A 23,752-nucleotide genomic window follows, 5' to 3' on the forward strand; every position below is an offset into this window, starting at 1 on the left:
GTTACTGATATGTCCATTTTGTCAGGTTAGAGGTCTAGTTATCCGTGTGGCTGCGGTGGAATCTGCAATATCTTGCCTCAGAATCTCCTTTTTCTGGCTGACTATGGGATCCGCACTAGCTGAGGTCACAGCGCTCTGGCCCTTGTCAGGATCCTGGTGCTGAGGCAGCCCCTCTCCCTCTTTGTTATTTTGATCATGAAAATGGGTGCCAGCTGTGTAAACCCTGCACCTGGTGGCCAGGATTGCCCCCCCCCCACGCGACGTGTCCCCAGTTCCTCGGCATCCCTCACTACTACCAGCTAGCTCCAGGAAGGGTGAGAGCTGGCTTCCACTGCCGTCCTTCCTCCCTCCCGTCCAGGCAGGCCCTCCTTTTGAGCTAGTCAGCCCAAAACTTTCTCTCTTGCGCTGCATAGGCTGAAGAAATTCCTCAGCGTTTCCAGCCGCTAGAGGGCGCTCTTCTCCTCTCTTTGGTCCCCTTCAGCGCTTACAGTGGAAATTTCGGAGGTGGGAAGGGCTTGAGGGTTCTGCGTACCTAGGGGCTCCCGATCCAGCAGATTCAACTAACTGTGGGTTGGAAATATTCGGGAGAAAACAGAAAGTTTCAAAAAGCAACACTTGAATTTGCCACAGACCGGCAACTGCTTACACAGCATTCACGTTGCCTTACATACCATGTGTCATCTAGAGATGATTTAAAGTACACAGGAGGACACAGCGAAAGAGAATGTGAGGATGAATGTATGCGTATGTTCATGTATAACTGAAAAATTGTGCTCTACACTGGAATTTGACACAACATTGTAAAATGACTGTAACTCGAAAAAAAATTTGTATATAAAAAATAAAGTACATGGGAGGATGCATGTAATTCCATGTAAGTCCTATGTCATTGTATACAAGAGGCGTCAGCATCCATGGATGTTCGCATCTGTGGGGAGTCCTGGAACCAGTGCCCCATGGTTCCCAAGTGATGACTGGAAGCCCAGGTTCCTTATCCCAGCCTGTCATGTCCCCACGTGATCTGAATCCCGCCTGTACCACACTCCCCTGGTCACTCTCCTCCAGTCCTGCCAGACTGCCCTCTCCTTCTGGAACAGGCCAAGCTCACTGCACTTCATGTCTGACCTCTAGAAATACCCTTTACTTTCTGAGTATGTCTCTACTTCAATAAGACGAGCTGCATTACTACTTGAGAAAACAGGATGGAGGTTCCTTGAAAAAGTAAAAATGGACTTACCTTATGATCAAGCCTTCCCACGCCTGGGCATATGTCAGGAGAAAACTCTAATTGAAAATGTCACATGCAGCTCAATGTTCACAGCAGCACTATTTTTAATATCCAGGACATGTAACCAACACAAAGGTCTATTGACTGGCGACTGGATAAAGAAGTAATGGTCTATTTATGCCATGAATACTACTCAGCCATTAAAAACTATAAAACAATGCTGTTTGCAGACTCATGTTTGCACATATAGGTAATAATTCTCAGTGAAGTAAGCCAGAAGAGACAAAAATGCCATACGATACCACTTATATGTGAAATCTAAGGAAAGACAGAAATGAACTTAACTGCAAAAGAGAAACAAACCCAGAGACATGGATAGACACACTTATGGTTACCAGGGAGAGAAGGGGTGGGAAGGTGTAAATTTGAGATTTGGAATATTGCCCCTCTTGAGGAGTGATGGAAATGTTATCTATCTTGATTGTGGTGATGGTTTCCTGGGTGTAGACTGCTATCAAATTTCAACAAATAGTACATGTGATATATGTGTAATTTACAGAACAGAAATCGTACCACAATAACGGTATTTAAAAAAAGCAGATTGGCTGCATTGTATCCTATGTTTTTATGTGTCTTCAGTGAGTGGGTCTTCAAGTTTCTGATCTGCCATATTTTCTGAACAAGAAGTGCCCTCCTTCCATTTCCTTTGATAAACTGTAAGTTGGTGGCATTTATTCCCATGGCTTCAACCGCTCTCCGTCCACTGATTAACTGTCAAATCATTTCCAGTATGAACATCTCATTTCAGTCCCAGAAATACACTTATAATTGACAAGTAGACATTCCCACTTGATTAACCCATAAAAATGTCTAGCTTTGTATGTTTGAATTTAAACTCGCTAAGAACTAGGTTTACTTCTTCAAACAATGGTATCACTGTCCCATCTGTTTTCCGTGCCATACATCTGGGAGTTTTCCTTTACTTTTCCACTCCCTCACCCCCGTCAGTACTACAATTCTATTCCTTAATGTCCCACAACGAGGTCCCTGCTCCTCGCTCCCCACTGCATTAATTCACACCCTTTGTTAGTCTCCCCAGTGCTGTTCTTCAGAGTGAACAATCCACTTTGCTCACTTTTAATGACTAATCTGTGTCATTCTCCTCCTTAAAAACCCAAAGAATTCCCCGCTGCGTATGTGAGGAAGTCCACGCTCCCTGATTTAACGTCACACCTTCTCATCACCTGTTTGCTGCTTTTATTCAGCCTCAGCTTCCGTTAGTTCCCCACAGCCTCTAGCCTCACTGACCTTCCTTGCCTAAGTGCAAAGTGCTCTTAGACACGACCAGGCGTCTGCACGAGACACGCAAGCTGCTGAGAATCCCGTCCCCACCTCGCACTCTCCTGGTCTAGAGATTTGCTGGAATCCTTCAGATGTCAGTGCAGAAAGCATTTCCTCTCTGACACCTTCCCTACCTTCTAGAACCCTGCCCCAGGCAGTGCAAGGGCCCCTCTGAACATACAGTGTACATGATGCCAAGTGACTCTTACCACATTGTTTTGAAAACCTATTTAAATTTGTCTCTTCCACGACACACTGTGATCTCCTTGATGAATGGGGGGCTGTGTGGTGTTTGTCTACACAGCTAATGTCTGGCACAGACCCCGGGCCATCGAAAACAGTCTGCTGACTCATCAAGAAGAATTGTCGTCTTTGTGATGTAAGAAAGACTACATGATCTCTGATCTTACACCATCCGGCAAGGGTCACAATAATTTCACATAGAACTACACAGGCAAAATATGTGTATTCTTTTCCTCTTTGTGAGCCCGAGATCATAGGCATCCTGGAATGTAGGTGTCACTCTAAGCTGTCTGTCCCCTAGGCTGTCACGTCCAACTTCAACATATTTTTTAGAAGTTGTAAGGATACGTGTACATCACCCCATCTTAGAGCAAACGGCGCTTCAGCCTGACCCAGTTTAATGTCCATATAAAAATCAGAAATCTTCCAAACTGGAGCCTGAGGAAACATTTCCCTTCTCTCCTTCCAGTATGTCTGCCATCTGCATCCCACATCCCCACTGCTCATCTGCGTCAGGCCACCTTCTATCTAGAAACATTTTCGGTGGGACATTTGGATGAGAACTAATTACAGCAGTCATGAAAATGGTCCCATGAACGTAGGCTCTGCACAACAAGGATGCTTTGACCAGAGGCCTCAGCCGTGGCCTGCTTGGTCTGTTCACATATTCTGCCTGGCTTCCCTGCAGACGTTCTGCAGAAAATCAAGCCTGCAGTTAAAGTCATAGAAGGCCCAAGAAATCCAGAAAAGTGGAGTGAGATTCATCTCCTTGGGAATATTTTTGAAAACCATCCATTAATAGGAAGAGGAGATTTAAGAGGTTCGTTTCAGAGCAGATGATGTCCAACTGCAGGTGGGTCAGTTTTGTCATTGTTGCTCGCTAGTTGGCTTTTTGCTGCTTCTAACACACCGCTGTTTAGAGAAGTGGCCTGAGTCGGCCCTCAGAGCAGAAAGGTGAGCTGGGCCTGGAGACAGCCAAGCTCCTCTACTGTGTAGTGACCCGCTGAGAAGGAAGGGATGGCCCAAGGCTTCCTCTGGCTCTCTCCCTCAGTTATAAACTCTATGAAGGGAAAATGGAACAAAAAAATCTTAATTCAATATGGTATTGTCAAAGTATAAAAATAATTGTCTTTGGAGGGGAGAGTATAGTTCAAGGGGTAGAGTACGTGCTGGGTTCAATTCGCAGTACCTCAATGTAAAAAATAATAAGAAAAATTCTTTAAAAAGAAAGAAAAAGAACAAAGAAGAAAAGAGATCTCAAACAACCCAAGTTTAAAAAGAAAAAAAAGTCTTTTAAAAATAGTAGTCAGCTCGGTCTTTTGCTAGATTAGTAGTTTGGGATTAACAGATACACACTACTATGTATAAAATAAATAACCAACTCCCAGGTCCTTAATAACCTAGTTCAACCTGAGTCCTTTCTCTTTTTTCCCCTAAGCAACCCGTGGAAGCCTCTGAAATTCTCATATTATAAAAGAACTCATTTAAAGGCGGTTTGAATGTTACTGGTTAAAACAGTTATTTGTGGTTCCATGAATATAGGTCTAGTAAGAAAGACAGACAATAAACCAGTAAGCAAATAAATATATGATGTACTGCCAGGTACTAATAATTGCCACAAAGAAACATAGAGCATATTAGGAGAGAAAATGATTGAATAGGAAATATGTGCGTGCTATTTTAAATAATGTGGTCAGATAAGTCCTCTCTGAGGGTAAAATAATTTGAACAAAGTCCTGAATGAAGCAAAAGAATAAGCCACGTAGGTAACAGACAAGGAAAGCCTCCCAGGCCGGGAGACGTGCAAGTACGAGACTTGGAGTTACAAACACAGCTGTCCTGGTGGGGACCATCTGGGCGGTGAAGATGGGCTGGAGCAGAACGGTGAGAACTGAGGCTGCAGAGACGGGTGAGGGACCGGATCACACAGGGCCTTGGTAGGGACTCTGGATATCCTTCTGAATACAATGGAAAATCACGAGAGTATTTTGCAAAGCGGAACAACTTGATCCGATTTATACTTTAATAAGACAGTTGTGGGTAACATGGGGAATAAGCAATGGAAGCAGGGCAAGGTAAGCTGATGGGAAGCCAGTGGGAAGAGTGCTGCTGACCTGGAGAGAGACACCGAGGTTGGGCTGGGATGATGGCGGGAGACGGGCTGAAAGGGGGACACGATTTGACAGTAACAGTCACAGGCCTTGATGTTGGATTTGGACACAGAGAGACACAGAGTGGTTCAGGGTGATGAGTAAGTTATATCTGGGGCTGAGTCACAATTAGAGTCCAGGGTCCTGACAGGAGAAGAAAGTGGGGACGTTGATGTCGGTAAGAAGGGTTGGTGGGCGTTGAATTCCCCCTAGAGCTGCGGCTCTGTTTCTCTGTTGATGAGGTCAGCAGAGCAGGGATTTGTGTTCCTACTTCTGCAGAGAATTGCGTATCCTCCTCAACAGTAATTTTGAGAGGCGACCTGCCGATCCAACTGCAAAATCTTGAATCTGCTTCTTTCTATCTAGGAGGAGGTTTTCACCTAAGGTGCCAACCAAAAATTCCCGTGTCCCGAGTTAGAGCTGTGTGCCTTTGGGATGCTCTCAGAGCTGCCTCTACAGAGGCTCGGTGTGCTCTCTCTCCCTCAGAGAACACAGGTCCCCTTCAGCCCAGTGGGTCTTGGCAGAGAATTCTTCATTCTACACAGGTCCCCCTCAGGCCCTCGGGACCAGCCTTCCACTGGGCCAAGCCCTGAAAAGAAGCATGAGGTCCAGGGATAGGAGCTGGCCATGTGCGATCTTGGAGAGGGCTTTCTCCAGGGAGCCATCTGGAAGATTACATGAAGACAGTCTACAAAAGGGCGGGAGGGTTGATGGTGTAAATGGATTTTAATTTTTACTCTGAATCTGATTCTGTCCTTCCGTTTTGTTAAGCAAGTGTTCTTAGGCTAGCCATGGTTCAACTTTGTCTTTCTTTCTATTTGATCATCCAAGAAGTTTAGATAGGGTATTTGTTTTAGGATAAGAACCTTTAAAAACATCCTTGCAAATAGCGTCTTACTGGGCATTTGGCCAAGACAACCAGTAAATTCTCCCAGCAATATTGAACCCCTTTTTCCTCCAGGGGATCTCCAAAGGTATACATGTTCCAAGTCTGACCCAAAACTAATGAGCCTTTTTTTTTTACCGCTTCACCATGGACAAAATATGTCACTAAAGAAGGTGAGAAAAGAGCACGTCCCCATCATCCAGAGTCCCTCCCAAAGAGCCCACAGAAGTAAAGAGGAGACGAACGAGAGAAACGGTTTATTTATACACACGCAGGAGCCAACCAGAAAAGTAACTACCATGTTAAATGGTGAAAGTTTAAGGCTTTTTTTTTTTTATCAACCTAACTTTATAGGGCAAAGGGAGAGGAGAGAACTGGCTTCCATGACAGGTTTTCTTCTACGTGTATTGAATCTCAGTTATCTTCAGCTTAAAGTGCTTTTGTATTAACCGTGGGTTCCATCTGACTTTCCATTCCTCGAACTTTGTTCTTCTTTTTCAAGATTCACTCATGTATTCTGAGCCCCTGGATTGTCCACGTGAATTTTAGATTGATTGTCAATTCCTGCAAAACACCACCTGGGATTTGGGTAGGCATTCGTTGAATCCTTAGATCTATTCATGGACTATTGTCATCTTAGTAGAATGAAGCCTTCTGCTCCATGAATATGGGATTATTCTATGTGAATGTAGGTCTTAATTTCTCTCAACAGAATCTCTAATCTATTGTAGTCTTCAGTGTCCAAGTCTGGGACTTCTTCCTCACCTCTATTGGATGCTGATTCAGAACAGACATGACCTTCTGGAGAACCTCGACTGCCACGGAGCTGACATGGAACTGAGTCCTGAGAAGGCTTTAAATTCTTTTAAAAACAGGATTAATGTACTTTAATTACTCCATAGATGAGTAATGAATGGGCCACATTAACATAGGATTTTAATCCTTTTAGAATTAGTAGAGCGACACAGACACATTAAAAAAATTGAAATATTACCTAAAAGAGGAGAAGAGATTTGTAAATCCCACCCACAGAGGTGACTATCATGAATGATTTGGTGCTTATGTATCAGTCTCTGTGTCTCTCAGTCTGTGTCTCTCCGTCTCTGTCTCTCACACACTCACAATCAGATTCATTTACATCTGTGTTGATTTCACACATATGTGGTCGTGCAGATGGGACCCTGGATGCAGACGGTGGGTCTGGATACTTCCACCCTGAGGTCTCCCTTGACATTGGGTAGAGACCAGGCACCCACTTTTCCAACTGCACAGCATACATTCATTAACATGAACCAGAACGAGTGGACCCCATCCCCTCTCCATTTATTTTAGTGTTGCTTTAATTCCAACTGTTTTGACCAGTGCTGTGATGAACACCCTTGAAAAGACATCTTTGAATAGGTGTGCAAGGACTTTAGTGGGATGGACTCTAAGGGTCCTGGGGAAGGGATGCACCTGTGGCCCTTTGATGAGTGCTGCACCCCGTTCTCCGGGAGAGGACTGTCCATCCACTCTTCCCTCCAGGGTATCTGCTGAAGCCTCTGCCTGCTCACATTGTCACCAGGGCTGGTTGTCACCTGACTAAAGACCTGCCAGTGTGATGGTGACAATTGTTGTTTCCATCTGCCTGTGTCCTCACCTGAGAGATCAAGCATCTCTAACACACATTGGCCACCCCAGTGCCTCTCATTGGAACTGCCCATGTCTGTTCTCTTTCTGTTTAGAACACTGGGTTTCGAGAGGTTTTTGGACCACAGGGATGTGAAAACTTTCTCCAACCTTGGGTTATGAGGAACGCTTTTTCCAGGTTGTGGTTTGTCTTTCCAGTTGTTTTTATTGGCTTTTGCTTGTTTTTTGATTTGTTTGGTTTTGTTTTTGCCACAGGAAGAGCTAAGAATCTCCTTTCTGTCTTCTGGCTGTGGTGTCACGGGGGAACAGCAGTGTCTACCCTGAGAATATGCGGAGTTACTAAAAGGGCTTCATTTTGTACATCACATCTTTGGTCCACCTGGATTTCCCTTTCAGATAATAAAAGTGCTATTTGAAGTGAAAACAAACAAACAAACAAATAACCAGCCCCAGCTTAAAACCCTTGGGCAGGCACAAAAAGCCAGCTTTCATAAAGTTTCATTGACAGGGAACACCTAGGAGAGGTAAAGACACCCAGAGAGAAAGAGGACTTGGGGCTGTCAGGGGCTGGGGGAGGGAGAAAGGGGAGTGTGCGCTATGGATCCAGGGTTTTACTTTAAGGAAAGAAATAGTGTGAAACTAGATGGTAGTGATGGTCGCACATCATGTGAATGCACTTAATGCTCCTGAATTGCACAATTTAAAAGGAGAAAAGTCTATATTTTATTACAGGAAACTTTAAAAAGAAAAATAAAATGTGAAGCAAACAAAGTAAAGAAAAACCAAACAAAAACATCTCCAGCGGATGGGATGTCATGTTTGGGAGGCGGAGGGGACTGGTGGTGGGATTTTGGAAAAGAAGGTGTGGTTGGGTGCAGAGGGGGCTCTGCCCCAGGGGGCGGTGATGCCTGAACTGGTTCTCCGTTGCCCAGCAGTCCAGCTGCAGATGCAGGTTCAGGAGGAGCTGCAGGAGCGGCAGGAGGGAGCTTGGGGTCTCCTGCTGGATCCAGATCGTCCTTTTTTTGGTCTCTGACAACTTCCCCTGCCCCTGCCTGCTCTGGATCTGTAACTGTTGGAAGTGGAGAGAGTTTTAAGTCTTGTGGAAGAGCTCATGCTGTGAGAGAGGAAAAACTTACCCACGTGCCTCCTTTTCCATGTGCCTCTTCAAGGACAGAAACCTTCCCAGAGCTTTCCAGACTTCTCCCACTCAGAAAGTGCCCACAGGATGTCTTCTGTGACTGAATTCTTCCAAACCGGTGGTCTGAGGCCAGTCTTTGCTCTGGTCCCAACAGTAGCCTCTGGGGACACCTCCCTCTGTGGCCCAGCCCTTGCCCCTCCCTCACCTACACACATGCACCAGCTGCGCCATTCTCATCTTTGGGCTCTGCTTCGGGGGGCTTCTGGTCCTCTACCTGACTTGCTGCGAGGTGGGCACGGTGCTCCAGGTCAGAGCCGGGTGTGCTGAGCTGCCCGTCAGCCTTGGGCAAGTCCCTGGGGAGAGGCCTGTATGGTGTCTAGGCCAGAAGTCTGCCAGGTTCATTTCTGGGCCGTCGTGGTGGGGACCCCTCCATATCCAGAGTCACTTGGAGCCTGCACTGGCCCTCAGAAATGTGGCACACCAGCCCCTCACTTGGGGAGGTGGCATGGGTGTCCTTGTCCCCTGGCTCCTGTGGTGTCCAGCTCTGCAATGACAGTGACCAGCAGCCGGCCTCAGAGCCCTGCCCGGCCAGGACCACCCCTGCTTCTGCCCAGTCGACCCTCTGCTGCCAGATGAGACTGGGACCTTATTCATCTCAGACAGTCACCCGGGAGGGAAGAGACATACCCAGAGAGCATGGGCTCCACCTCGGGCAGCAGGACCCTGCCCCGGCTCTCCACATCCCAGCCAGCCAGCTTTGACCTGGGCTGTGGATGTGACCGGCCCCCCAGGCCTCTGACCTGCTCTTGCTTGAGGCAGAAACCCATCCCCAACTTGACTGCTCCACCTCTACCAGCCAGGATGGGGCCGTGGGGCTGAGTGGGATCTGAGTGGTGGCCCGGCCTGGGCGGGCCTGCCCTGGGCCTCTCTGTGTTACTTTTGGGTCTCTCTGGCCAAAAGGCCAGAGGCGCCTGGGGTGAGACCTGGCCCAGTGTTGACACCGTTGGTACAGCCCCTCGCTGCAGGCTTTCCGGGGGCCGCAGCCTCGGGGTGTTGGGATGCAGCAGAACATGCCTCTGTCTCCAACCAAGTGAGCTGAGTAGGGACTTCTCTACAGAGTGAGTGCCTGGTGACCTCGGTTCCAAGTTGTTGTGCTCTATTGCCAGAGAAGTGAGGTCAATTCCTGGGGTCCACTTACCCAAGCTTCCTCCTTAAACAAAGCTCCCCAAGGGACTTTCTGGGCTGCCAATGGCTCACTTCCCACCCCATGCTATGTCCTCACACAGCGACACCAACTCAGCCAACCCCCCATATCCCTGGGGAGGCCTGGAGGCAGCCAGGGCCGCAGCTCTGAGGACGCAGCTGTGTTCAGACCTGGCTCCCCCCACTCAGCAGTGCTGTCACCCTGGACAAGCCACGTGCCTCTCAGGGTCTCCCCAATCCCCCATCGGCACAGTGGGGATCATTCTGGCCCCTGCTTCCTAGAGAAGCCATCCTGTCTCTAGACCAAGAAACACCTACTGCACCTGTCACCCCCATGGGCTGGCATCACAGGGAGCTCGTGCACAGACTCAGCAAAGGAAGAACCCCACAGAGGGCTGGTGGAGCGCAGAGCACATGCCACACAGGCCGGGGTCTGCCCTGGGGTCTGGAGAAAGTCACTTTCCTTGCTGCTTGCTTCCCAGCTCCCAGTCATGGGACTGAAATTAAATACAACTTTGACATCGTCTGCTCTGGCATACAACTTCCTAGGTCATTCTGTCATGTTGACATACAGGCCCAGTGTCCCATCTCAGCCTCTGTGGTGGGCTGCCCCACAAAGGCTTCCTGTTTTTTGCCTTCTGGTCATACGTCCTTGTGTGATCCCCACACCCTCCCCTGGAGGGTGGATGGACATTGGGACCGTGTAGACTGACTTGTGAAAATTTGTATGAGTTCCACTCATTCCCAGCTCCAGTGTTTATTTTCTCTGTCTCTGTCTCTCAGTGCCTCTCTCTCTGTCTTGTCTCTCTCTCTGTTTCTCTGTCTCCCTCTGCTTCTCTGTGTTTCAGTCTGTCTCTTTTCCTGGATATATGTGTATATATATTTATGTGTCTATGTGTGTTTATATTTATGTGTATATGTGTATATTTATGTGTGTGTATTGTTAGAGCCCAGGGAAGATCACTTCTGAAAATACCTTGATGACATATTGATTATTTTGAATTCATGTTACTGAAGAAAAATCATCTTTGAAATTTGTGCAAGAACTTTGGTGGGATCAGCCCTAAGGATCAGCACTACTGGGGAAGGGATGCACCTGTGGCACTTTTATGTGTTCTGTACCCTCTTCTCCCAGAGAGGAGCGTCCATTTGCTCTTCCTTCCGGGCAATCTGCTGGGGCCTCTGCCTCCACATTGCCACCAGAGCTTGTTGTCACCAGGCTAAAGACCTGCCAGTGTGATGGTGGTCAATGCTGTCTCCACAGTGTGTCTGCCTGCCTGTGTCCTCACCTGACACACACTGGCCACCTGCACTGCCTCTCATTGGAACTGCCTGTGGGTGTTTTGTTTCTTTTCAGAACACTGGGTTTCAAGAGGTTTTTGGACCACAGGGATGTGAAACCTTTCTCCTACCTTTGGTCATGAGGAACGCTTTTTCCAGTTTGTGGTTTGTATTTCCAGCTGTCTTTCTTGGCCTTTGTTTTCTGGTTTTGTTTAGTTTTATTTTGCCACAGGAAGAGCTAAGCATCTTCCTTCTGGCTTTGGTTTCACACTTAGAACAGCAGTGCTTACCCCGAGATTATGCACATAGTTAGTAAAAGGGCTTCATTTGGTAAGTCTCATCTTTAATCCATCTGGATTTTCCTCTCAAAATACAAAAATGCTAATTCATGTAAAAACAAACAAAAAAATTCACCCGTCCCTGGTTAAGATATGTGGGTAGACAAAAAAAAAAAAAAAAAAAAAGCCACCATTTATATGATTTCATTGATAGGGAACCTCCAGAATAGGTAAAGACCCAGAGAGAGAAAGGGGATGAGCGCTTGTCATGGGCTGGGGGAGGGAGGACGTGGGGTGTGCTTTGGATACAAGCTTTTACTTTAAGGAAGGAAATAGTCTGAAACCAGTGGTGTCGGTCTCACAGCACTGTGAATGCACTTAATGTTCCTTAAAATTGCACAATTTAAAATGGGAAAAGGCTAAACTTTATTCTTATAAACTTTAAACATAAAAATAGAATATACTGTAATAGAAAAGAAAAAATCTGACTCCATATAAGATCTGTTTTGGCTTTAACCCTGTGCCCTCTTTTCTAGGCTAAGTCTTGCTAGCTCTGTGCCTTTTGTAAAACAATGTTGCCTTTAGCCTGAACTATACAGGAGAGCCTATTTTCAAAGCTCTGATCTTTAAAATATATTAACACTCTTGCCCTTATATAAAGACAACAAGTTACAGAATAGAAAATAACTTTTGTTAGAGGTTTTACAGAGGCACCATGACCTGATCCATGTAGACAGCTGCAGACCAAGATAATGGCAGACTAATATCTTGGAGAACCACCTTCCCCAAGTCAGACTTCAGGCTCCTTTTCTACTAAAAAGGGGAGGGTCTGTGGTTTGTTGTTGCAAATTTCTTGGTGTAGGATTTCTTTCTTCTTGGAATCCTTTGCAGCTGTCCACGTGGGTCAGATCATGGTGTTCCTGTAAAACCTGCAACAAAACAAACTTTTTCTATTCTGCAACTTGCTATCTTTATAGGAGTGCAAAAGTGTTCATATCCTTAAAGGTCAGAGTTTTGAGAATAGACTCTCCTGTTTATTTCAGGCTAAAGGCAACATTGTTTTACAAAAGGTGCAGAGCTAGCAAGACTAAGCCTAGAAACCAGGGCACAGGGTTAAAGGAAAAGGAACAGATCTACTACAGAGTCAGATTTTTTCTTTTCTATTAGAGTACCTTTTGGTGAGAGCTAAGAGGATGGTTCCTGGGTGGGTCCTCCACTGTCCCAGGCTGGAGTTCAGGCAGGAGCCCTGCCAGATTCACCATGATTTTGTTCCTGATCTCCCGCAGAGAAAGTGACAATTATTGGATTAAAATTACCTGTGAAAGTCCCTTCAATTGTATGTAAACTATACCACGGCAGGGGATGCCTCATTGGCGAGTCAACTGCCAGTCTCCCCTGATGCAAGGGACCAGCGTCACGGCGGGCTCCAAGGTTACCTGGCCAGTGCACCTGCTACTTTGCTCTCCAGCATTGGCTTCCTAACGTTGACACTTTCAAAGCTCCTGTCTCTCTTCCCTGTGGCCTGGTGTGAAGGAACAAGTTCCCTGCACCCACCTGGGCTGAGCCCAGGCCACGAACACAGCCCCATGCACACAGCCCACCCTCTGCTGTCTACCCCTGGGCTCAAGTGCACTCTATGAACTCCCCCACCCCCAAAGGTCTGCGTGCCCAGTGCCTCCACCCTAGGGGTCCAGATGACCATCAGGACCATCAACCACCCAAGGCCCACAGGCCAGTGGCAGGCAGCCGGGGATCACCCTGACCTGTCGGGTCAGTTGAGGCACAGGATGCCGGGGTCAGAGTGCCAGGGCGGGATTTGGAACAGCCTCCAGCACAGTCTGCCTCGCCCTGTAGCCTCAGACATAAACTATGAAGGTGCAGACTAGGCTGGATCCCCCGCTGGTGGCAGTAGTCATCATTACTGGAGCCCGGATTTCCCCGCCCCAACCACAGGGTGAGGGGCGAGGGAGTGAGCTCAGGGTAGGGGTGCACTCAGAGTAAAGGGGATTCTGTGGTGATGGGGTACAGGTTGAGGGGTGAAGGGTCTGCTCAGAGTGGAACTGACCTGGCTGAGAGGTGAGGGGGACAATCTTAGGATGTAGGGGGTCCTGAGGTGAGGCATGAGGGATAAGCTTGTGGGTGTAGGGGCCATAGATTAGGACCTAACATGATGGAGTGTAAGGGCAGGGACCTCGGTGTGAGAAGGAGCCCTGTCTTCAAGGTCTGGTTCAAGACTGGGCCTGGCCAGGGGTGGGAGGGTAGAAACAGGGAGGGGAAGTTGAGCAGGGTACATGGGGCTGGGGGTGTGTGGCCTGGCCCAGGGCGGTCGTGATACTAGTTCAGTGCCAGGACCCAGTCGGTGGCGGGATGGGGGCATTGGGGATGGAGACCCGGCAGGACGAGCAGAAGGGCCCCCACCTGGCTCCTCCCGGCCCCAGTGGCCAGGTCCGGTAAAGCAGGAGACCCACCCGAGCAGTTTGCGCTGCAGGCGGGAGGAGGAGGGGCGCGCACGCGCAGACGCACAGACGTGCAGACGCCAGAACCCGCCCAGAACGCGTGGAAGCTGGCGGGAGCCGGTTGCTCCTGGATCAGCTCCTGGAAGAGGAACACGGCCTGGGGTCTGGGCCGCCGCTTGCCCTCGGCTCTGCTGCTGCTGCTGGGCAGGTAAGGGGGCGCTGGTGGGGGCGTGCTGCTCAGGGAGCCGGCGGGTGACGCCTGGGCTATGAAGTTAGGGAGGCGCACAGGGAGGGGTGCGGAGGTGAGGTCCAGGCTGCGCATCCCGTTAGGACCCTGAGGCGGGTCCCAGCCACTGTCGTGGTTTGTGGTGCCCCCCATTAGTAGTTCCTGAACCCCCCGTTTTTGCCGCCGCTTATACCCGGGTTTAGGGGAGCAGGTACAGCCCCAGGAGGTGGGAGGGCGCCGGACGGCTCCAGAGCATCTCCGACTGGCCCTCAGAACATGGCCTGCTCCCGGGAGGCGGGTGCGGTGCGGTCGCGGGGCCTCGGATGGGGTGGGGGCTGCCCCGTGTGAGCCCCTGGGTTTGCTCCCATCTTCCCCTGACCTTGGGGGCAGCCTCAAAAGCCCCAGGTTCGTGGGACTCCGGTTACAGGTCAGTCTGCTCCTGGGAGGCTGGCGCGGTGCGGTCAGTGTGCGGGGATGGCGGCAGCAACAGCGGGAAATGGTCGCAAACCCCCGCGCTGTCACAAGGCAGCCCCAATCCCGCCATCGCATCCTCTGCCATCCCCTGACAGCCCAGCACCCGCCTTCCAGGAGCAGGCTGACCTGTAACCTGAGTTCCACAAACCTGGGGCAGCAGAGACCAAGCCCAGGCCATGCGCTGGGACGTTTGAAGCAAATCCACCGGCTCCCACGGGCAGACCCATAACCCGCCGCTGCCTTCGACCACACCGCGCCCTCCTCCCGGGAGCAGGCTTACCTGGGGACTGTGCATGGGGCAGCAGAGGCCCAGCCCAGGACAGGCCGTGGGGGAGATGGGGGCAAATCGACCAGCTTGCCAGGTCGCTGCCCATCTCCCTGCCGCTGCCGCAAGTTCGGGGATCACTTGTTTTCAAGTCAGTGGGTTCCTGGGAGGCAGGCACAGTCCGTTGAGGATGGGTGCTGCCCCAGGTGGAGCAGGTGGACTTGCTCCCATCTCCCCCAGGGCCAGTCCTGGGGACAGCCTCTGTTGCCCCAGGTTCGCAGAATGCATGTCATGTCAGCCTGTCCTTGGGAGGAGGGCTTAGTGTACTCGGGGCAGCCTCAGTGGCTGACAAGGATTTTAGAAGTGGGCTCTAGCCCGGTATAACTAACTCTCCTTTCTTCTCTTGCTTCTTCAGTTGGTGGCTGTATTGGCTTTTTCATTATAGGTTATTGCTGGATAATGAACATAGGTTTCTGTGCTATACAGAAGAAACTTTATTTAAAATCTATTTTTATATATAGTGGCTAACATTTGTAAATCTCAAACTCCCAAATTTATCCCTTACCACCCCATTTCCCTGGTAACCTTAAGATTGTTTACTAAATCTGCAAGTCTGTTTCTGTTTTGTAGATGAGTTCAAAGTGTCTTTTTCTTTCTTTTTTTAGGTTGCACATATTAGTAATATCATTTGGTATTTTTCTGTTTCTGGCTCCCTTCACTTAGAATGACGATCTCTAGGTCCATCCATGTTGCTGGAAATGGTGTTATTTTGTGTAGAGTATTATTCCAGTGTATAAATATACCACAACTTCTTTATCCAGTCATCTGTTGCTACATTTAGTTTGCCTCCATGTCTCAGCTGTTGTATACAGTGGTGCTATGAATACTGGGGTGCAGATATCTTTTCACATTGGAGTTCCCTCCAGTTATATACCCAGAAATGGAATTGCTGGATCATAGGATAAGTCTACTTTTATTTTTTTGAGGGATTTCCATATTTTCCATAATGACTACACCAAACTGTGTTCCCAGCAGCAGTGTAAGAGAGTTCCCTTTTCTCCACAGCCTCTCTAGCATTTATCATTCATGAACTTCTGAGTGATGGCCATTCTGACTGATGTGAGCTGCTACCTCACTGTAGTTTTGATTTCCATTTCCCTGTTAATTAGTGATATTGAGCATTTTTTCATGTGCCTATTGGCCATTTGTATGTCTTCATTGGAGAAATGCTTGTTTAGGTCTTCTGCCCATTTTTGGATTGAATTGTTTGTTTCTTTTTGTTATTAAGTTGTATGAGCTGTTTCTATATTCTGGGGAAATTAAGCCTGTGTTAGTCGTATAATTTACAAATATTTTCTCCCATTTGTAGGTTGTTGTTTTGTTTTACCTATGGTTTCCTTTGCTGTGCAGAAACTTATGAGTTTAATTACATCCCATTTGTTTATTTTTGCTCTCATTTCCATAGCCTGGGTAGATTGCCCTAGGAGAACGTTGCTAAGATTTATGTCAGAGAATGTTTTGCCTGTTTCCTTTTAGGAGATTTATCATGTCTTGTCCATCTGCATCTTAAGCCTATACTCTAGATCTGTGCTTCAGTTTTGAATTTTGAGCTTCTTAGAGAACACCTGCTCTTAGCTCATATGTCAGATTCAACATGTCTAAAGCTGGTTTCATAATCTTTTTCTTGCAGCGTCTCCACTTATTCAGTGGGATAATCATTCTTCCAATCCTGAATAGCCAAAGGCTTGAAATGGTCTTTGATTTATCTTTCTCTCTCCACCCTCCACATTTTGTCAGCTTCTGGAACTGTATGGTTTTGGTTTAAAGTGTCTATTCTGATTGCTGATGCTCTGATGAAGAGCTTTTATCCCTGATACTTGAATGTTTCCTTCTGTTGAGCTCTTGGATATTCTCTCCCCACCTTTCAGTCCACCTACAATTTTGACCCTGCAACATGTAGAGTCAAGTCAAAGACTTACCACAAGCAGATCTCTCAGCCAGGTAGTCTCGGCCCTCCATCATTTTGGCCTTACATCATGTGTTCCAATCATTATGTGCCTTAGCCTCCTAGTGTAACCTGTGTTATATCAAAAGCCAGAAGTCTCCAACCTTTTCCTATCCAGTCCACAGTTAAAACAGCTTAGAATTTCCCTGAGAACTAGTTGGAGCCCCATCCCCTTCATAGTGTCTTACCTATTTACCCCAACTACTTCTAGCTCCCCTTTGTATTCCTGCACTGTTTATGATCGGTAGCCTGTAATCTTGGCTATGAGTACTGACTTGGTGCCATTCCCTGGTGGTTTCCAATGTGCCTCCTCACTTAGCTGGTAACTGGAGAAGACTCCTTTGTTCAGCCTCCTTTATACCCTTCACCCTGCTTAGCATTGGGCAGTAGCAGGCATCCAGGCAGTGCTTACCTACTTTATTTATTCACAGGGGTGGTGGTGTGGATTATAGCTAATAACTGCTAATTCAGTGTTGCAATTAAAATAGAAAGCCAAGAAAATCCATAAAACTTTATCTTCATGTTCAGTTTACTGCTTTACCTCAACAGTTTTCTTAACTCTGTTTTTACATTCACATAGTGTTCAGTGCTTGTACGTTTCCATGAGGCAAACAGGTGAGATGTTATTATGTTTGACTTTCACGTTACATTTCATATTGGATATATTTGTGGAATGACGAAACCTTCTTTTATAAGTACACAGCAGAAAGCCCAGAGAGACTAAAAGCCTAACCCAGGGTCACCTGTTTAGCGTTGGGCACAGGCCAGGACTGCAATTCACATCTTCCAGCTGCTCCTCTTCCAGTGCCTTTTCATGCCAGTGCTGGGAAATGCAGCCCCATCAGACACATGGCCAAGTCATTTTGCTTCCCCCTTACCTGCCAGTGATGGCAGTGCTACGAAAAGTGGCAAAAGAAAGGTCAGAAATAGGAATGATAAAAGACATGGAAGTGCTGGAAATGGATTCTCAACCTCCTCCTCCCTATTCGAGCGCCTCACAATTGTCCCACTCTGACACTGCTGTTCATTGTTTATAACATAGTCTTTAAAATCAGACTGATCTTTTATAGGACATGCTTTTATCCTGGTCCCTTCCCTGCTAGTAGTCACCGTCATGGGCAGAAAGTGCCTGACTGTGTTCTTTTTGTCACGTAGGTGGGAGGAAAAGTGGGAGAGGGAGCGGGTTGAACTGAAGCCGAGATTTTTACAGCTCTGTTGTTCTAGGACCAGAGCAGTTCCACTTCTCCTTTCATCACCTCTCCACCTCCGAGTCCCAGCCACCCCCTCCTGCCTGCTTCCCCACATGCCACGTCCTGGGGGAGGACAGGGTGGTGGGCAATGCCCCCTCCACCCTCCGCTCTGGGAGGTGCAGGAGTCTGCTTCAACTTTTGAGCTGTTTTGGTAATTGGGCTTTTCCAGCTTTTATAGACATCTCCTTTCCAGCTCTGAGAAATTGGAGATGTAATTTAGCCATGCATGGACTATACTAATGTATTCAGTGGCATTAATGTGATGTTGTCTGTAAGGTGTTCTGTGACTGGATAGGAGGTTTTTTACCTCACAGGATGCTTCACATCCAATTCTAAAGGCCTACAGACTGCAGGTGTAATTCAAGTTCTTACATGTCTGTAGGGCAGACATGAACTTTATTTGGTAATATGACCATATGTTCATAGATTACAGTTAGTCTGCAGACTCTGTATCTAATTAAAGTTTAAATTCCAAACACTTGAAGAAAATTTGCAGAACATGTCTTTTTGCCTGTAACTAGTCGCAGAAATTGAAAACACAACTCTACCACAAGCCACAGTTTTCCCAGTGGATAAAGCCCTCTAATTTTAAAACCTCTAAGTAATGCAGTGGTTCTTTGGGAGAGATGAAGGATGCAGAGTATGTTGTTGGGAATCTACAGTGGCATGACAAGTATTCTGGGACTGGTTACGGTTAAATCTCTACTTCCTATATCCCGGACTCATTACAGAGGCAATGTTAGTGCGGTAACAAGCTTCTGAGTGGAAGTGTAGCTAGGAAGACAACAGAGAAAATAGAAGGGATATAAAGTAATGGAGGGGCTTCAGAGCAGTACAAATGGTGACTTTGACACCACCAGCTGCTGACGTGAACTTGGGAGGAATTAGTGAGCAGTGGTGGGTGACTCATTGCAAGCAGGGGAGTCCTGCAGCTTTTGGGGTGAACCGGCAAAGGGGAGAGCAGATATTTTGGCCACCCGGTGGTGGATTATTTGTGTTCTGAATCTGAAAATGTCTGGTCCCCTGTTCAGTTTTGCAGCCACAACTTCACATGACTCAGGGCATTATTTCCACAAGAAAACCATAAAAAAATAACCTCTGTTTCCTAAAGTGTTTGTTCTCGATCTGAGATGATTGTCCTGTGGTGGGAGATAAGTGGGCGATGGGGCCTATTACATCACCCCCTTTCACTAAAAGTCTACCTTGCTGCCTTTCACCCCGCTCCTAGAGGTGCTGTCATTCTGTTATACCTAGACCTGTAAGACGGGCTTGACTGAATCCTCATGTGAAGAAGGATCGTTATATGTAGTTTTAAAAAATTGCTTGAGTCATGTTGTCCTTTGTTCTCTCCATTGGAAATCACTATCCCAGAGCAAATAGTATGCATCTATAGAAACTATGTTATTTCTAAGATGTCTTCAGAAGTTTTGCAGTAGGTTTAAATCTGCTTGGTGATGGCATCTTGATTGAAGGAGGCAGCCCTCATTAGGGGCTTTATTTGCTTCCTGTCTGAGAGTTCCATTACTGGCAGTAGAGTGTTCTTAGGCAGAGTTAGAAAGTTCCCTGGTCTGAGAAGCCTACCTTGCCCGCAGCTGGGAATTGGTAGAAGAGTCAGCTATGAAGGGAAGGCTTTAGGATTATCTGGTAGCAGAGTTCTGGGATCCAAACCCTGGGAAACCTCAGCTCTTGTAGAGTATGTTCTATAACAATAGGCTATTGGATAATTTTAATACTGGTTATGGGATATAGAGTTGGGAAAGACTTAAAAGTAAAAGAACATTAAAAAAGATTCTCCTGGGGAGGGTGTAGTTCAAGTGGTAGAGCTCATGCTTAGCATACACAAAGTCCTGGGTTCTAGCCCCAGTACCTCCTCCAAAAATAAATAAACGTATTTACCTCTGCCCTGCCAAAATAAAAATGATTAAGTAATACAATAATAAATAAATAAAAATATTAAAAAAGAATCTCCAAATATTTTAAAGAAGACAGTTTTCAGAATGAGAGCTTTTTTGCACAAGACTAACTCTTCACAGGAGAAGCAGGGAGAATGTGTAACTTCACTTAAAGTAACTTAAAAGGTAAACCTTACCCTCCCACTTGGCTGTTTCCTGGTGTACGTTCATCTTCCACATCTGTAGTTTTAGACATGATGTGTCATTTTCTGGTACTCCATTCTGCTTCTGAGTGAGAGACTGACACAAAGTCACATAACAATTGAAATATTGTACAAAGGGCTTTATTAAAAATGCAGACCTGTGGCAGGGTGCTGCATTTGCAAGTGACTCAGTACAGAGAACACTTAAAAGAATGCAGTGTTATTTCTTCTTTATTCGTTTAAGCCTTTGAATAGAAGTTTTTCTTTGCAGAGTTTCTGGATTACATCAGAAAAATAGGAACTAAAAATAGCTTTAAGTAAGCATCAGTATAGACGTTGCTTATTGTACGGTATCTGTCTTAAAGTTAATTCTTTAAAGCAGGAAGTTGTAACTCTCAATTTCTTAAGCAAATATAAACATTCTTGACTCTTAATGACATTCTTTGTAGGGCAGAGCTGCTTTTGCTTCCATTCTGAGCATTGAAAGGCCTTCTAGGATACTTCTACCAGTCCTCAATATTTTATTTTCCCTCTGTTGTGAGCTTAAGTTATTAAACTTGAAGCAGATATAAATATCATTAATTGCTACATTTGTAGATGTTCAGTGTTACATGGTCAGAAAGCTTGTGTATGTTGCATGTATCTACATAATTACCCCCTTTCCAGTTGTGTTCCTGATGAAAGGATGGTGAGAAATGGAATTATGGGGATGCGTTTTACAGTACAGTGCTTCCCTTGTTCCCTCTACCAGATCTGGATGTTCTTTCATCTTTCAGCTTCTAGACTTACTAGCTCTTTTTCTTAAGCCAGGTGTAAGTCATCCCCCTGTGCACACACACATGCGTACACACACACACACACACACACACACACACACACACATTCTGCCATAGGGAGTAGCGTGCACCATCCCATTCTCCCACTCCAGCTCTGGACCCACCCACTGGAGTCAGTGTCTTGCACAAATTCATTTGTAAGTTCCCTTTAAAAACTCGAGTGGTTGGGAAACAGGACTGATATCCACACCTAGTAGGCAGGCCCTCAGGGGATCAGGTTTCTCTCAATTAGTGTTGATTCTAGGCCTGGGGACACGAGCAAGGATAACTTCTATGGTTAATGCCAGGTTATCTTAATGTTTGAGTACCTGGGTTTCATGGCTTCCTGTACCGCCTGTGTGACCCATGATTCCCACATTTCTGTCTCCCGCTAGACTTCTTTCCTCCAACTCTGGACTCTTACAATCTTCTGCTGATTTGACATCTTCACTTGGCACTCTGATATCTTAAAACCAACATGTGTAAAACCTGAGCTCTTGGTCCTCCTACCCCCCAAACTGGTTCTTTCTGCAGCCTCCCCCATTCAGTTAGTGAAAACTTAATCCTTCCAGCTGTTTGGGTCAAAAAACTTGGAGTTATTCTGACTCTCATGACACATGCATTCTGTCAACAGATCTGGCTTGACACTGCCTTTAAAACATATCCAGAACCCAGCCACTTCTCACCATGGCTCCTGCCTCCACTGCTGCTTCCCTGCCCTGAGCCACTGTCCTCTCCTCCTACACAGCCCTTCTCAGTGGCTTCCCTCCTTTCACCTCTGACCCGTTTCGACTATTCTCACCGGATAGTCAAGTGAGCCTTTGAAAACCCAAGTTAGATTGTGTCGTCCTTCTACAGTGCCCTCCCCATTTCACTCCGGGTAAAAACCACAGTCCTTACAACGTCCTCCAAAGCCCTACAGGATCTGCACTGCCCCCTCCCCACAGCCCCAGCCCTGCCCCCGCCCTGGAACATGCGAGGTGCGTGCTGGCCTTGGTGATGTTTATTCTGTCCGCCTGGGCCTTCTCACCTCCTAGTCCTAGTTCTAACCTCAGTTCTCAGTGTGGCCTGCTCTGGTATTTAATACAATATCACCCTCATCCCATAGTCTCAACTCTCTTGGCCTTGCCCTTTTTTCTTTTTTCCATGGTTCCTCTTTCCTCACATGCCACCTCCTCTGCTGCTCTGTTGTGTGAGTTGTCATCTCCACATCCCGCCTGAGCTAGACTCCAGGCTCCGTGAGGACAGGAGTTTTGTTTTGTTTATAGATCGATTCCAAGTGCCTAGACTAGTCCTGGGCACATAGTAGGCAGTCAAAAATTATTTGCTGAATAAATTAAAAGACTATTTTAAAAATGAATGATTCTTTCAGGGATGGGTGAGGAAAGGAAGCTGCATGAAGGAAAATGGTACAGTAAATAATGATATTTGCCTGTTGTTCTTTGTGTGAGATATATATATATATATTTTTAGGCTTAATTTGGTATCCCAGTTTCTGAATTTAATAGCTGTATAAGGAATAATTTACAGACCATAAAATTCACACATTGTAATTGTACAAGTCAGTCATTTTTGCTATTTCTAGAGTTGTGCAACTGTGTCATCAAAAAGTCCCCTTGTGTCTGTCCATATGAAATTAGCCCTCCCCCCGGTGGCACCCTGATTTTATTTGTTTTTGGGTTTTTTTGGCAACCACATCTCAAAAGAATAATTTACACAGCAGTACTAATATAGCTTTGCACTTTTAGAAATGACACACTTAAATATGAAATCAGTGGTCATTGCTGAATGTAGGTAGCAGTATCAGACATTGGTGAGAAGAATGGACTTGAGTGTCAGACTGGTTGCAGTCTTACCCAGCTCCACCATTTACCAAGTTACCCAAAGTATTTTCTGCCTCAACCACTTTATCTGCTATATGGGGGTAATAATAGCAGCTTACAGAGTTGTTGTGAAGATTAAGCAAACAGGGAAACAAAATTTAGTATCGTGGCCAGCTTATGTTATTACCTGAAAAATAGCCTTGCAGGTAGAGAGCAAAATTCAAATCAGTTTCTGAGCTTCTAAAGTATGTGTAAAATATGATCCAGTTCCTGCCTGGCTTGTAAACATGTATGCCTACTGCAGAGTGTAAAAGCAGGCTAATTTCCAACAGAGGTCATTTCTCAGCATTTCGTTTGAAGGCAGTTGCAAAACCATTTTTACTAAATTTTCTGTGCCCATCTCTGACAGAGCTTTGACACCAGGGAGGTAATTATCTACATTTTTGTTAAAATCATGCTGACCATCAGAAAGTGTTGAGTTATATTTTAGCCTTTATGTTGGGAAATACTGTGAGACTTCTTCTAAATGAATGGGCGGGAGGGTCATTCATTGTAGCTCTTGTAGCCTGATAAGCCTGCACTAAATTATCTTTTTTTAACTTTTAATTAAAGTAATTAATTAATTTTTTGCAGGGGGGTGGTAATTAGGTTTTTATTTATTTATTTTATTTTTAGAAGAAGTACTGGGGATTGAACCCAGGCCCTTGTGCATGCTAAGAATATGATCTTTCACTTGAACTATACCTGCCCCCCTAAATTATCTTTAATAGGATTTTTTTCTCTGTTTTGTTATTTTCTTTTATGTACAGATGTACAAAGCAGGGTCATCAGAAGCCTCTCAATTCCAAAGATGATAATAGTGAAAAATATTGCACAGTGACAGTGAATCCTTGGCATATGAAGAAAATTTGTAAAGTCCTGAATGAATTAAGAAGGTATTGTTACATTAACATACATGTAACCATG

At 46.3% G+C, this 23,752-nt stretch overlaps 1 long non-coding RNA gene across 2 annotated transcripts in view; it reads left to right on the top strand.

The window, feature by feature from the left end:
• Positions 1 to 23,752, top strand: part of LOC116147116 (uncharacterized) — a 71,613-nt gene that overhangs the window by 13,681 nt on the left and 34,180 nt on the right. The window contains exons 1-2 of one of the 2 annotated variants that reach the window (XR_010377062.1): positions 13,557 to 14,041; positions 23,596 to 23,721. This is a non-coding gene — a long non-coding RNA (uncharacterized LOC116147116). Of the gene's footprint in view, positions 1 to 13,556; positions 14,042 to 23,595; positions 23,722 to 23,752 lie in introns of those variants that run through there. The other variant, XR_010377063.1, reaches the window with a different exon arrangement.

The sequence above is a fragment of the Camelus dromedarius genome, chromosome 20, assembly GCF_036321535.1.
Source record: "Camelus dromedarius isolate mCamDro1 chromosome 20, mCamDro1.pat, whole genome shotgun sequence".
Classification (NCBI taxonomy): Eukaryota; Metazoa; Chordata; class Mammalia; order Artiodactyla; family Camelidae; genus Camelus; species Camelus dromedarius.